This window comes from Sapajus apella, unplaced genomic scaffold (genome assembly GCF_009761245.1).
Source record: "Sapajus apella isolate SASKATOON/1434 unplaced genomic scaffold, GSC_monkey_1.0 scaffold120, whole genome shotgun sequence".
Taxonomy (NCBI): Eukaryota; Metazoa; Chordata; class Mammalia; order Primates; family Cebidae; genus Sapajus; species Sapajus apella.
The window spans coordinates 3,186,255-3,199,515 of record NW_022437060.1 but is presented as its reverse complement, the minus strand read 5'-3'; positions in this window follow the sequence as shown (position 1 = coordinate 3,199,515).

Genomic DNA, 13,261 nt, shown 5'->3' with positions numbered 1-13,261 from the left:
TTACTTTAAAACAATGTAGTTACTGCTATAAATTTTCTTCTGAGTACTGCCTTCCCTGTGTCTTTCTATTTTCATTTATCTCTAAGTATAATATTTTCTACATTATCATTTGTTTTCTTCTTTGATCTGTTGGGTTATTGAGAGTGTGTTGTCTAAATTCCACGTATTCTTACATTTTTCAGTTTTCTTTTTGTCATTTACATCTAGGTTTATTTCATTGCAATTGGAAAAGATCTTTTGTATAATTTTTAAAAATTTATTAAACCTTGTTTAGGGCCTAATAACTGGTTCTTCATGGAGAATGTTTCTTGTTCACTTAATTACAATGTGGATTCTTCTCTTATTAGGTATATTATTTTGTGGGTGGGGTCTAGTTTATAGTGTTTATAGGCTTATTGTATTTGAATAGTAGTATTTGTAGTATTATAGTATTATTTAAATACTCTCTTAAAAAATTGATCCTCACTCATGATGCACTACTCATTATTAAAAGCAGAGATAGACAGGGCAAGGGGAAATGTAAATGCAACGAAGCTTTTCCAGCATTTTAAAATTGCCTTTTCATGATTCAGTGCTTAGTTGCTATGAAATTTTGCTCATTTTTCAGAGTTCTGAAAAAGTTGATTCTGTTTATTTTGCTTATTTTTTTTGCTTTTTTTTCTGTGGAAGAATGGGCATTGGGGGCTGCCTACAATATCATTCTGCTGATGCTACCCTCTCTACGGTATTTTTTAAAGCATTCAGTTTTTTTTTTTAATTATCATTTGTAGCAAGTGGTTTGATATGCTCATGTAGACAGTAAGGATTTGCGTTATCTCTGCCTTCATTGTTTTATGAATATGTTTATATAGGTGGATATATATATATATACATATATATGATTTTAAAGATATTTTATATCAAAAGCAGAAGCTACCAAAAATCACCCAAATTCACCATGATGATTTTAATGCTCACTGCATCTGTTTATTTTAGCAGAAGCAGTTTGCTTTATATGAGAACAGATGTATCTGTGATTATTTGCACCGCAATACCCAAACATTGGAGTAAAGCAGCAATTTACAATTGCTGCCTGAGACTTCTCTTAAGTACACAATTAGTGAACAATGAAGGACTCATTACCTCTTATATCTTTACAGTCAAGGAAACGTAAAATTAAAATTGGTGGTGTGAAAACACATACAAATAAAATCACACACACATAAACACACATCACACTATTTTTAATTTTCTGAAACTGGAAAACGTCTGCTCTCTTATTCGATACTCTCCTGTAGATAAAAATTTTATCGAAAATGTGGTATTTTCTTGGCACCTCTTAACTTTTTGATATTTGTTTCAATTCTTATTTTTAATGTTTTATATTAAATGGAGTGAAACAATAATGAAGGAACATAAGCCGTAAGGAAAAAGCTAATTGCCTTCATGACTTGGTAAACCTTTGTCAGATTAATCTCTGTTTTGTTATCACCTCCTTGGTGATAATAAGACAAGTTTTCATTAACAACTCCTCCACTACAGGGCATTGATTTTTCATTAGCTTTATCCATTTTTGTGCAAATGGAGGATACACGTGTTTACCATACCCTTCTCCAAATAATTGATTTTACTTTTCAGTTTTATTTTGTCTTTATTGAGGAACAGAATTTTGTTCTGTCACCCAGCCTAGACTGCAGTGGTGTGATCATAGCTCACTGCGTCCTTGAACTCCTGTGCTCAAGTGTTCCTCATGCCTCAGCCTCCCAATTACTGAGGACGAAAGGTGCTAACAACCACGTTCAGATAACTTTTAAAGCTTTTTGTAAAGAAGGGGTCTTACTGTGTTCCACAGGCTGGTCTCAAATTCCAGGCCTCAAGCAATCCACCCACCTCAACCTCCCAAAACATTGGGATTACAGGCATAAGCTATCGTTCCTGGCCTTATTTTACTTTTAGTATATGAACTAAAATAAGAAGTGAGCCTTCTGGCGCTCTGCAGAAATTCTCCTACTCTCTCTATATTCATCAATTTCATATTCTATTAGAAGAGTCTTTAGTACCTTCTCCTCCTTTCTCAAACTTTTATTTTCTTCTATTCATTTTTAGGTGAAGACCTTCCTATTCCACCAAGACACTATAAACCATCATAAAAAAATGTCTACCTTGCTCACCCTTTACTTGCTAACTGACATTTATTCAGATTGTTCTCCTTGCTGTATAGGGACCCTCCCTCAACCTAACCAAGGATGACCTCTTCATTTGTGCACTAGGTTCCTTTACATAAGGTCTTGTAATATTATTTCTCTAGCGAATCTCCCTTATTTCTTTCTTTCTGTCTCTTTTTTATTAAAAAAAAAAAAAAACCACAATCTAATTTGAGAACGATTCAGAGAATGAAAAAAATATACTTATAATACTTCTAAAACTCCAAAGCTCTCATATGCTTGAGTTTTTACTGAAATCTGGTTAGATGTGATTATAGCTAGTTCCTTTTAAAAAATTACTTTACCGAGGTAGGTTTAACATTCAAAAAGGTATATGTATTTGATATTTAAATCTTATGAGTTTGTATGTAAGTGTACACCCCTGAAACTATCATCACAATTCATGCCATAAACATATCCATCACCTCCAAAATGTCCCTCACTTTACTTATTATATCTACCCTCTTAGCAAAATTTTCATTATATAATACTGTTTTTCTAACTATGATTACTATGTTCTACTTTATTTTATTATCCTTAATATATTTTTTTATTTTTATTTTGTAGAGCTAGGGTCTCACTATGTTTCCCAGGCTGGTCTCAAACTCCTGGTCTCAAGTGATTCTCCCACCTCAGGCTCCCCAAATGCTGGGATAACAGGTGTGAGCCACCATACCCCGACTGTACTTTCTTTTAAATGTACACGTTGTAGTTGTTGTTGTTTTCGATTTTCTCTACTAAGTCATATTGCTTCACCCATCTGCATTATTTGATAAGCCAATTTCTTTTCCTCTTTTTTTTTTAACCTTTATTTTAAGTTCAGAGATAGAAGTGCAGGTTTGTTATATAGATAATCTTGTGTCATGGCGGTGTGTTGCACAGATTATTTTATCACTCAGGTATTAAACCTAGTCTCTATTAGTTACTTTTCCTCATTCTCCGCCTCCTCTTTCCTTCTTTTTCTTTTCTTTTCTTTTTTTTTTTTTTTTTGAGACGGAGTTTTGCTCTTGTTGCCCAGGCTGGAGTGCAATGGCGCGATCTCGGCTCACCGCAACCTCCGCCTCCTGAGTTCAGGCAATTCTCCTGCCTCAGCCTCCTGAGTGGCTGGGATTACAGGCGTGCGCCACCATGCCCAGCTAATTTTTTGTAATTTTAGTAGAGACGGGGTTTCACCATGTTGACCAGGATGGCCTTGATCTCTTGACCTCGTGATCCACCCGCCTCGGCCTCCCAAAGTGCTGGGATTACAGGCGTGAGCCACCGCGCCCGGCCTCCTCCTTCCTTCTAACAGGCCCCAGTGTGTGTTGTTCCCCTTTGTGTGTCCCTTTGTTCTCATCACTTAGCTCCCACTTATAAGAGAGAACATGTGGAATTCGGTTTTCTGCTCTTGTGTTAGTTTGCTAAGTATAATGTCCTTCAGCTCCATCCATGTCCCTGCAAAGGACATGATCTCATTTTTTATGGCTGCGTAGTATCCCATGGTGAATATGTACTACATGTTCTTTATCTAGCCTGTTATTGATTTAGGTCAATTCCGCATCTGTACGATTGTTAAGTGTGCTGCAGTAAACATACCTGGGAATGTATCTTTATAATAGAATGATCTATATTCCTTTGGGTGTATACCCAGCTATAAGACCACTGGGTGGAATGGCTTATCTTTTTTTTTTTTTTTTCTTTTTTTGAGACGAGTTCTCACTCTGTTACCCATCTTGGGGTACAGTGGCATGATCTTGGCTCACTGCAACCTCCAGCTAGAAGATTTAAGCAACTCTCAGGCCTCAGTCTCCTGAGTAGCCAGGACTATAGATGCACACCACTATGCCCAGCTAATTTTTGTATTCTTTGTAAAGATAGGATTTTGCCATGTTTCCCAGTCTGCTCTCAAATTTCTGGTCTCAAGTGATCCGCCCAACTTGGCCACCCAAAGTGTTAAGATTACAGGCATAAGCCACCACACCCAGACTTCAAATTGTATTTCTATCTTTAGGTTTTTTGGGGGAATTGCCACACTGTCTTCCACAATGCCTAAAATAGGCATTCCTATCTCTTCACAACCTCACTAGCATCTGTTATTTTTTGACACACACACACACACACACACACACACACACAACCACACACACACATATATACATATATATATATATATATGCACTTTAGGTTCTAGGGTACATATGCAAAACCTGCAGGATTGTTGCATAGGTACATACATGGCAATGTGGTTAGCTGCCTCCATCCCCTCATCAACTATATCTGGAATTTCTCCCCATGTTATCCCTCCCCAACCTCCCTACCCCCACTGTCCCACCCCTATTCCTCCCAACAGACCCCAGTGTGTGATGCTCCCCTCCCTGTGTCCATGTGTTCTCATTGTTCAACACCCGACTATGAGTGAGGACATGCACCCGACTATGAGTGAGGACATGAGGTGTTTGATTTTCTGTTCTTGTGTCAGTTTGCTGAGAATGATGGATTCCAGATTCATCCATGTTCCTACAAAGGACACGAGCTCATAATTTTTTATGGCTACGTAGTATTCCATGGTGTAAATGTGCCACATTTTCCTTGAATTTTTAGTAATAGCCATGCTGACTGGTGCGAGATGATATCTCATTGTGATTTTGATTTGCATTTCTCTAATAATCAGAGATGTTGACCTTTTTTTCATGATTCTTGGTTGTATGTATGTCTTCTTTTAAAAAGTGTCTGTTCATGTCCTTTGCCCACTGTTTTATGAAATTGTTTGGTTATTTTTCTTGTAAATAGCAGCTGGATAACCAGCCTTTGTCAGATGCATAGTTTGCGAATTTTTTCTCCCGTTCCGTAGGTTGTCTATCTACTCTGTTGATAGTTTATTTTGCTGTGCAGAAGCTCTTTAGTTTAATTAAATCCTGTTTGTCAAGTTTTGCTATTGTTGCAATTGCTTTGGACGTCTTCATGCCTATATCTTGAATGGTATTGCCTAGGTTGTCTTCCAGAGCTTTTATAGTATTAGGTTTTACATTTAAGTCTTTAATCCATCTTGAGAGTTAATTTTTTATATAGTGTAAGAAAAGAGTTCAGTTCTAATTTTCTGAATATGGCCAGCCAGTTATCCCAGCACCATGTATTGAATAGAGAATCCTTCCCCATTGCTTGTTTTTGTCAGGTTTGTCAAAGATCAGATAGTTGTAGATGTGTGGTCTTACTTCTGGGCTCTCTATTCTGTTCTATTAGTCTGTATATCTGTTTTTATACCAATACCATCCTGTTTTGGTTACTGTAGCCCTATTACATAGCTTGAAGTCAGCTAGAGTGATGCCAGAAGTTTTTTATTTGTTCGATTTTTTGTTTGTTTGTTTGTTTGTTTGTTTGTTTTGCTTAGGATTACCTTGGCTCTTCAGGATTTTTTTTTATATGGATGAATTTTCAAATAGTTTCTCTAGTTCTGGAAGAATCTCAATGGTAGTTTAATTGGAATATCATTGAATCTAGAAATTGCTTTGGGCAGTATGGCCATTTTAACAATTGATTCTTCATCTCCATGAGCATGGAATGGTTTCCATTAAACAAGTTTCATCTCTGATTTCTTTAAGCAGAAGTTTGTAGTTTTCCTTGTAGAGATCTTTCATCTTTCTTGTTAGCTGTATTTCTAGGTATATTATTCTATTTGTGTCTACTGTGAATGGGAGTTTATTGCTGATTTGGCTCTCAGCTTGTCTTTTGTTAGTGTACAGGTATGTTAGTAATGTTTTTATTTTATTTTATTTTATTTTTAGTTTTGGGGTACATGTGCAGGTTATGCGGGTTTGTTACATAGGTAAATACATGTGATGATAGTTTGTTGCACCTATCAACCCATCACCTAGGTATTAAGACTAGAATGCATTAGCTATTTTTCCTAATGCTCTTCCTCCCCCCATCCCACCTCAAAAAGCCTCAGGGTGTATTGTTCCCCTCCCTGAGTTCATGTGTTCTCATTGTTTAGCTCCCACTTATAAGTGAGAACAGGAGGTGTTTGGTTTTCTATTCTTGTGTTAGTTTGCTCAGGGTAATGGCTTCTAGCTTAATCCATGTCCCTGCAAAGGACATAATCTCATTCCTTTTTATGGCCACATAGTATTCCACGGTGTATATGTACATTTTCTTTATCCAGTCTATCTTTAATTGGCATTGCATTGATTGTGTTTTTTCAATTGTGAATAGTGCTGCAATAAACATAGTCATGCATGCATCTTTGTAATAGAATGATCTGTATTCCTTTGAGAATATACTCAGTAATGAGATCACTGGATCAGATGGTATTTGTAGTTTTAGATCTTTCAGGAATTCACAAAGGTTGAAATAAATTGCATTCCAACCAACAATGTAAAAGCATTCCTATTTCTCTACAACCTCATCAGCCTCTGTTGTTTCTTGACTTTTTAATAATTGCCATTCTGACTGGCGTGAGATGGTATCTCCTTGTGGTTTGATTTGAATTAATCTAATGAGCAGTGATGTTGAGCTTTATTCCATATGTTTGTTGACTGCATGAATGTCTACTTTTGAGAAGTGTCTGTTCATGTCCTTTGCTCATTTTTCAGTGTTTTATTTTCTTGTAAATTTATTTAAGCTCCTTGTAGATTCTGGATATTAGACCTTTGTCAGATAGATTGGTAAAATTTTCTCCCACTGTGTAGGTTGCTTGTTTGCTCTGACGATAGTTTCTTTTGCTGTGCAGAAGCTCTTTAGTTTAATTATATCCCATTTGTCAGTTTTTGGTTTTGTTGCAATTGCTTTTGGTGATTTCATCATGAAGGCCTCTTTACTTGTGTCTATGTTGTAAATTGTATTGCCTAGAGTTTCCACTGGGATTTTTAGCTTTGGTTTTTACATTTAAGTCTTAATCTATCTTGAGTTAATTTTTGTGTAAGGTGTGAGGAAGGATTCTAATTTCAATTTTCTGCATATAGATAGCCAGTTCTCCCAGCATTATTTATGAAATAGGGAATCCTTTCCCTATTGCTTGTTTTTGTCAGGTTTGTCATAAATCAGATGGTTGTAGATGTGCAGTCTTATGTCTGAGTTCTCTATTCTCTTTCATTGGTCTATGTGTCTTTTATTTGCACCAGTACCATGCTGTTTTGGTTATTGTAGCTGTAGAGTATAGCTTGGAGTCTGGTAGCATGTTGCCTCCAGCTTTGTTATTTTGCTAAGAAATGTCTTGTCTATATGAACTCTTTTTTGGTTACGTATGAGTTTGAAAATAGTTTTTTCTAATTCTGTGAAAAATTCAATGGTAGTTTAATGTGAATAATTTTTGCACATTGATTTTCTATTCTGAGACTTTGCTGAAGTTGTATATCGGTTTAAGAAGCTTTTGGGCTGAGACAACAGGGTTTTCTATATATAAGATTATATCACCTTCAAACAGGACAGTTTGACTTCCTCTCTTCCTGTTTGGATGCCTTTATTTCTTTCTCTTGCCTGATTACCCAGGCCAGGACTTCCAATACTATGTTGAATAGGAGTGGTGAGAGAGGGCATCCTTGTGTTGTGCCGGTTTTCAAGGGGAATGCTTCTAGCTTTCACCCATTTATTATGATGTTTAGTTTGGCTTTTGGACCCTACCTACTCAGCAATCCTCATCACTCTGATGACCCTTTCTCATACTAATTGATAAGCAATAACTGATGTTTCTAAATTTTAACATTGAGGTGCACAAGATTCATCTTTACATCCTATTTCTTTACTATCTATATATCCTTTTGAAATTTCATATAGTCTTTATATCTTATATAGAGAGCGTCTTGCTGTATATACAGCCCAGACCGTCTCTAAAACTCTAGGATCATACACACAACTGGTTGTTCATCATCTCAATTTTAAAGTTTATTAGGTACCTCAAAAATTAATGTGAATTTTTTATTTGATTAAAAGGTAAATAGCTAAGTGTGTATAAAATATGATTGTACAGTTCAATAAAATTATAAAAGCACAATTGTTTATTAGCATCATAGTGGCCCATCTTTTGCTCTTTACTAATAAGTACCACCCCCCAAGTTATCAATAAAGTAAACCTTATTAAAATGAAATCATACAACAGATACTTTTTTGTGTCTGTTTTGTCATAACATTATTTGTGCAATGTATTCAAGATGTTGTAAATGATCATATCACTATATAATATTCTGCACAAATACAATTTATTACCAATTATTATTTATTCTGCTTCTAGGTTTTTGGTATTAAAAATAGTGCTGCTATGAAATTTCTTGTGCATGTGTTTTAGTGAAATTTATATACCTCCTCTTTGGCAGAGATCTCAGAGTAGAATTCTTGGGTATGTGTATATGCGATTTTATTTTAATAGATTCAGCTAGACAGCTTTTCAATGTGGCAGCAATTTATACTCTCATCATGAATTTATGAGAGTAAATCTCAAATGTAATATATCCCAAACCAAACTTCTTTTGCTTCCCCCACACCAGTTTCTTATTAAGTCATCTTCCATTCAAGTAAGTGACAAATTATCTTCCTGTTCTGATCATTCCTAAAAACAATCTTGACAACACCTTTAATTCCTAATTTTCTTTGCTACTATATTTGCAATCCATCAGTATGTTCGTAAAACTTCTTTAAGAAATGAAATATGTATATACATTTAAATGTTTATCTTACAATATTGATGTTTATATGAACATTTAATTGTATATAAATATAAATTATGTTTATATTATAAATAGGGAGAATCTCTTTGTCTAGGCTGCCTTTATCTCTTTCTTGCATATTAATTGCCTCCATTTTTCCATTCCATCCCTCACAGTTGATTCACCACTGAGCAGCCAATTATCTGGAACAGTGCCTGGTACAGAGCAGGCGCTATACAGGATAATCGTTGAATAAATAAGCGGCCTTGTCTATTAAAAAGTAATTTTAAAAATATAGTGATAACCCAAAATATCTTTAAGAATTGAAAAGTATATAAAACATTATTTGCTCCAGATTCTCCTGTTCAAACTGACATTTACAAGGGAACTATTTAAAGATGTTAAGCAGTGTAGATGTCTTCATTTTGATAGAATAACTAAAAGATTTTGTAGAGGTCTAAAACATTTGTATTTCTAAAAGTTATTCATTTATATAAACAAATTAAAAAGTAATAATATAAAATTTCCAGTTAACTACATTAAATATGTTTAACATAATTTCATATGTTCAAATATTCCTTAATTATCTAGAATTGGCATTAGACATAAGAATGATTGCTGTGAACTATGATAACATAAATTCTAAAACATTTTAGTTAGTCTGGTTCAAGGACAGGTTATAGGTGACTAAAGATTTCTGAAATAATATGGATCTAGCAATTACATAATCTTTAAACATTACTGATGTGGCATATTAGCATACCTGAGTTTTTTAATATTCAGTTTAACTGTGGTATCAATTAGCCAAATCTTTAGAGACTGAAATGTTATTTTTGTTGGGTTGTTGTTAAGAAATATCCAGGCTAAGGACTCACTGAGTACAAGTTGGAAATAAAGTGACTCAAAAGAAGCAAGAAAACTTTTCCTTTAAAGTTCCTCCTCCACTGATTGTCTAATGCAGAAAAGTGCTTAATTAGCAGTGAATTTCTTCACTACTTATTAAATACATATTAAAACATGATGACATTAAATTCTATTCTGGGCTCCAGTTACAATCAGAGATATAGGACAGAATCCTGGCCTATGGTTGTAAGAAATAAACATTGAGAGTAAATTTGGGATATCATGGAGACAAGAATATTTCAAAGAGGAGAGAGACAGACAGCTCAGAAGTCCGGCTTTTATACCTTCTCTGTAGGTAGTATGAGACATGCAATTCAGAGTGCTCATTGGGTATGTGGAAGTGACTCATTCTTAACCTTGCCTTCATCATTTCTTAACACTTTGAGCAAGTTACATCATCTCTGTAGACTCAAATACTTTTTCTGTAGACTAGGGATAATGGTCATTATTTTGTGCTAGGATTAAATAGTAATGTACTAACGCTTTGGTTGGTTTAACACTGGTTATGCAGAATAGATATTAGCTTTTCTGCCTTTTCCCTACAGTTGTTCTTGGAAACAAGTCCCTTGGCATGCTTCTGAGATGTTTTTGTAAGCGGTGATTATTCCAAATCCAGGATATTGTGTATCAAGTAACACAGTCTTACTGTGTTATTTCTCTTCTCTCCTGATGTTTAAAAAAAAAATACTGAAGGACATTGGAGTGATGCTTAACGAATTTACACATGAAAGTTACTTTGGACTCTGAAGATGAAAGATCTGGTTGAGATTCCATGCACAGCTCACCAGTTGGGTGCAAGTGGACAGATCTGAACATGTTAACCAACTGCAGCTGAATTTCAAAACATCCAGAATCTATTGAAACTTCAAGTACCTTTGCAAATGTATTTTCACTTAAAGTTTTAAAATTATAGGTAATTTCAAAAAACATTTAGCAAAGTAGCTTGAGTTCATTTATATTATATTATCAAATATTTTTCTAAGCACTTTAAGCCATTTTGAGTTCTTCCAATATGTTTAAAAGCATTGAAGAAAATAATGTATGTTTTATATTTACAGAAAAGGGGAAGACATATGTTAATAAAAGAGAACAATCCCCAGACACTCAATTCTTAAAATACATTTTCAATGGTTCTTTTTCAGGGAATCAAAGGTAAAATCTGACCCTGCTGCCAAGTTAAAGGCTTACCCTTTTTCCAGGATGCAAAAAAAAGAAAATATCATATTCTTCTTAAAAAATTTATTATAATCACAGAAAGAAAATTTGAACTAGGAAAGTGAGGAGTTTAGAAAAAGGGCAAAATTTATATAAATTTTAAAAATAAATAAATAAATGTAATGGTGGGAAGATTAACAACGTTCACTGTCTACTGAGTGTTTCCATAAGCTAGTCATAAGTGCTGAAGGCCTGAGCCTGTGCCCTAAGACTTCAAAACCCCTCCCTGACTCAGATGCAAAAGATATAGTCTCTAGCCCTACCTTTTTTTCTCTTCTTTCTTCCTTTATTACTTGCTTTTTACTTTGAGGTTTTTTATTCTTCAGTTCATAAATTAGAACACATGCATTAAGGGAAGAAAATATTGAGCATTTTAGTATAAAATGCATTCATGTTCCATGGAACCTCTTACTCTGATGGTGATTATGTCAGCTCTTCTTGAAACAGGGGCTCAGGGATGAGAGTCCCCCATCATCCCCACAGAACCCTCCAAAGTCATTCTTGAAACCTATACAGTTGAAATAAAAATAACATGCTTTTAATAAAACAAAGTTTCAAGACAAATCTTGTAGCCCTTTTGTCAACAAGACTGTTGCCCTTAAGTCATTCTGATCTAAAACCTGTAGCACCAACACTAAAGGCCGGAGCACGTCACATCACAGGCATCAGGTACATTTTGACAGGAGGAAGTTAAATGGGTGAGGAGAGTTTAACTGCAGCCAGCCACTGGCAGCTGAACACATTTGAGAGGATCATGGCTGCCCAGAGGCTAGTCTTTCACTTAGCCACATCTAGGTCTTTATTTTTCCAAAGAGACATCACTGTAGAGATATATTACACATTGTATATCTATAATTAGAACTATATTATACATTACATATTTCAGATATGTAATTCTAACAGGTCTAGCTGGGGATATCTATGTACTTAACTCATGCTTAGGACTGGGAAACTTAATCCATTAGATGCAAGATTCTCTCATAAATACAGCATCTTAGGCAATGAAGCCCTTCTATGCTCCAGTGAAAATCTGGGTTTAGAGCTCTTAAATTGATGACTCTGAATCAATTTTTACCTAGGTAGACGTTTCTTTATAATGGCTGATTTTTACTATACTCTGATGTAATTAAATGTTAAATGCCCCTAAATGTGTCTATATTTAGGCAGAATATGTTCAGTTAGTTGTCTTTTTGCAAAGGGATATATTTCTGTATTTCTTTTTGTACATATGAATATATATGAAAATAAATATTATATAAACTATTTGGTTTTTTGTTTGTTTGTCTGGCAGATTTTTGCCTATAAGAAATTTCCTGTTTGTTGTAAGAAGAATGATGTCTCCTCAAAAATGTCTATATCCTTATCCCTGGAAATGGTGAATATATTATGTTATTTGGGGTTAGACGAATGAAGCTTGCAGATAAAGTTGAGATTAGTAATCTAATCTGCTGACCTTAAAATAAAGAGAATATCCCAGATTATCTAGGTGAGCCCAATTTAATGACAAAGGTATTTTAATGGTATACAAAATGTTCTATTATAAAAACACATGCACATATATGTTCACTGCAGCACTCTTCATAATAACAAAGACATGAAACCAACCTAAATGCTCATCAATGATAGACTGAATAAAGAAACTCCACATGGATTAAAAACAAAAATAAGATCTAACATCATGAAAACCCGAGAAGAAAACCTAGGCAAAACCATTCAGGACATAGGCATAGGCAAGGACTTCATGACTAAAACACCACAAGCATTGGCAACAAAAGTCAAAATAGACAAATGGGATCTAATCAAACTCTACAGCTTCTGCACAGCAAAATAAATGATCATTAGAGTGAATTGGTAAGCAACAAAATGGGAAAAAATTTTTGCGATCTACCCATCTGACAAAGGGCTAATATCCAGAATCTACAAAGAACTAAAACAGATTTACAAGAAAAAACAAATATCCCCATTCAAAAGTGGGAGAAGGGTATAAACAGACACTTTTCAAAAGAAGAGATATATGAGGCCAACAAACATGAAAAAAATGCTCATCATCACTGGTCATTAGAGAAATGCAAATCAAAACCACATTGAGATACCATTTCACACCAGTTAGAATGACGATAATTTAAAAATCTGGAGAATACAGATGCTGGAGAGGATGTGGAGAAATAGGAACACTTTTGCACTGTTGGTGGAAGTGTAAATTAGTTCAACCATTGTGGAAGACAGTGTGGCAATTCCTCAAGAACCTAGAAATAGAAATTCCATTTGACCCAACAATCCCATTACCAGGTATATATCCAAAGGATTCTAAATCGTGCTATTATAAAGACACATGCACAGGTATGT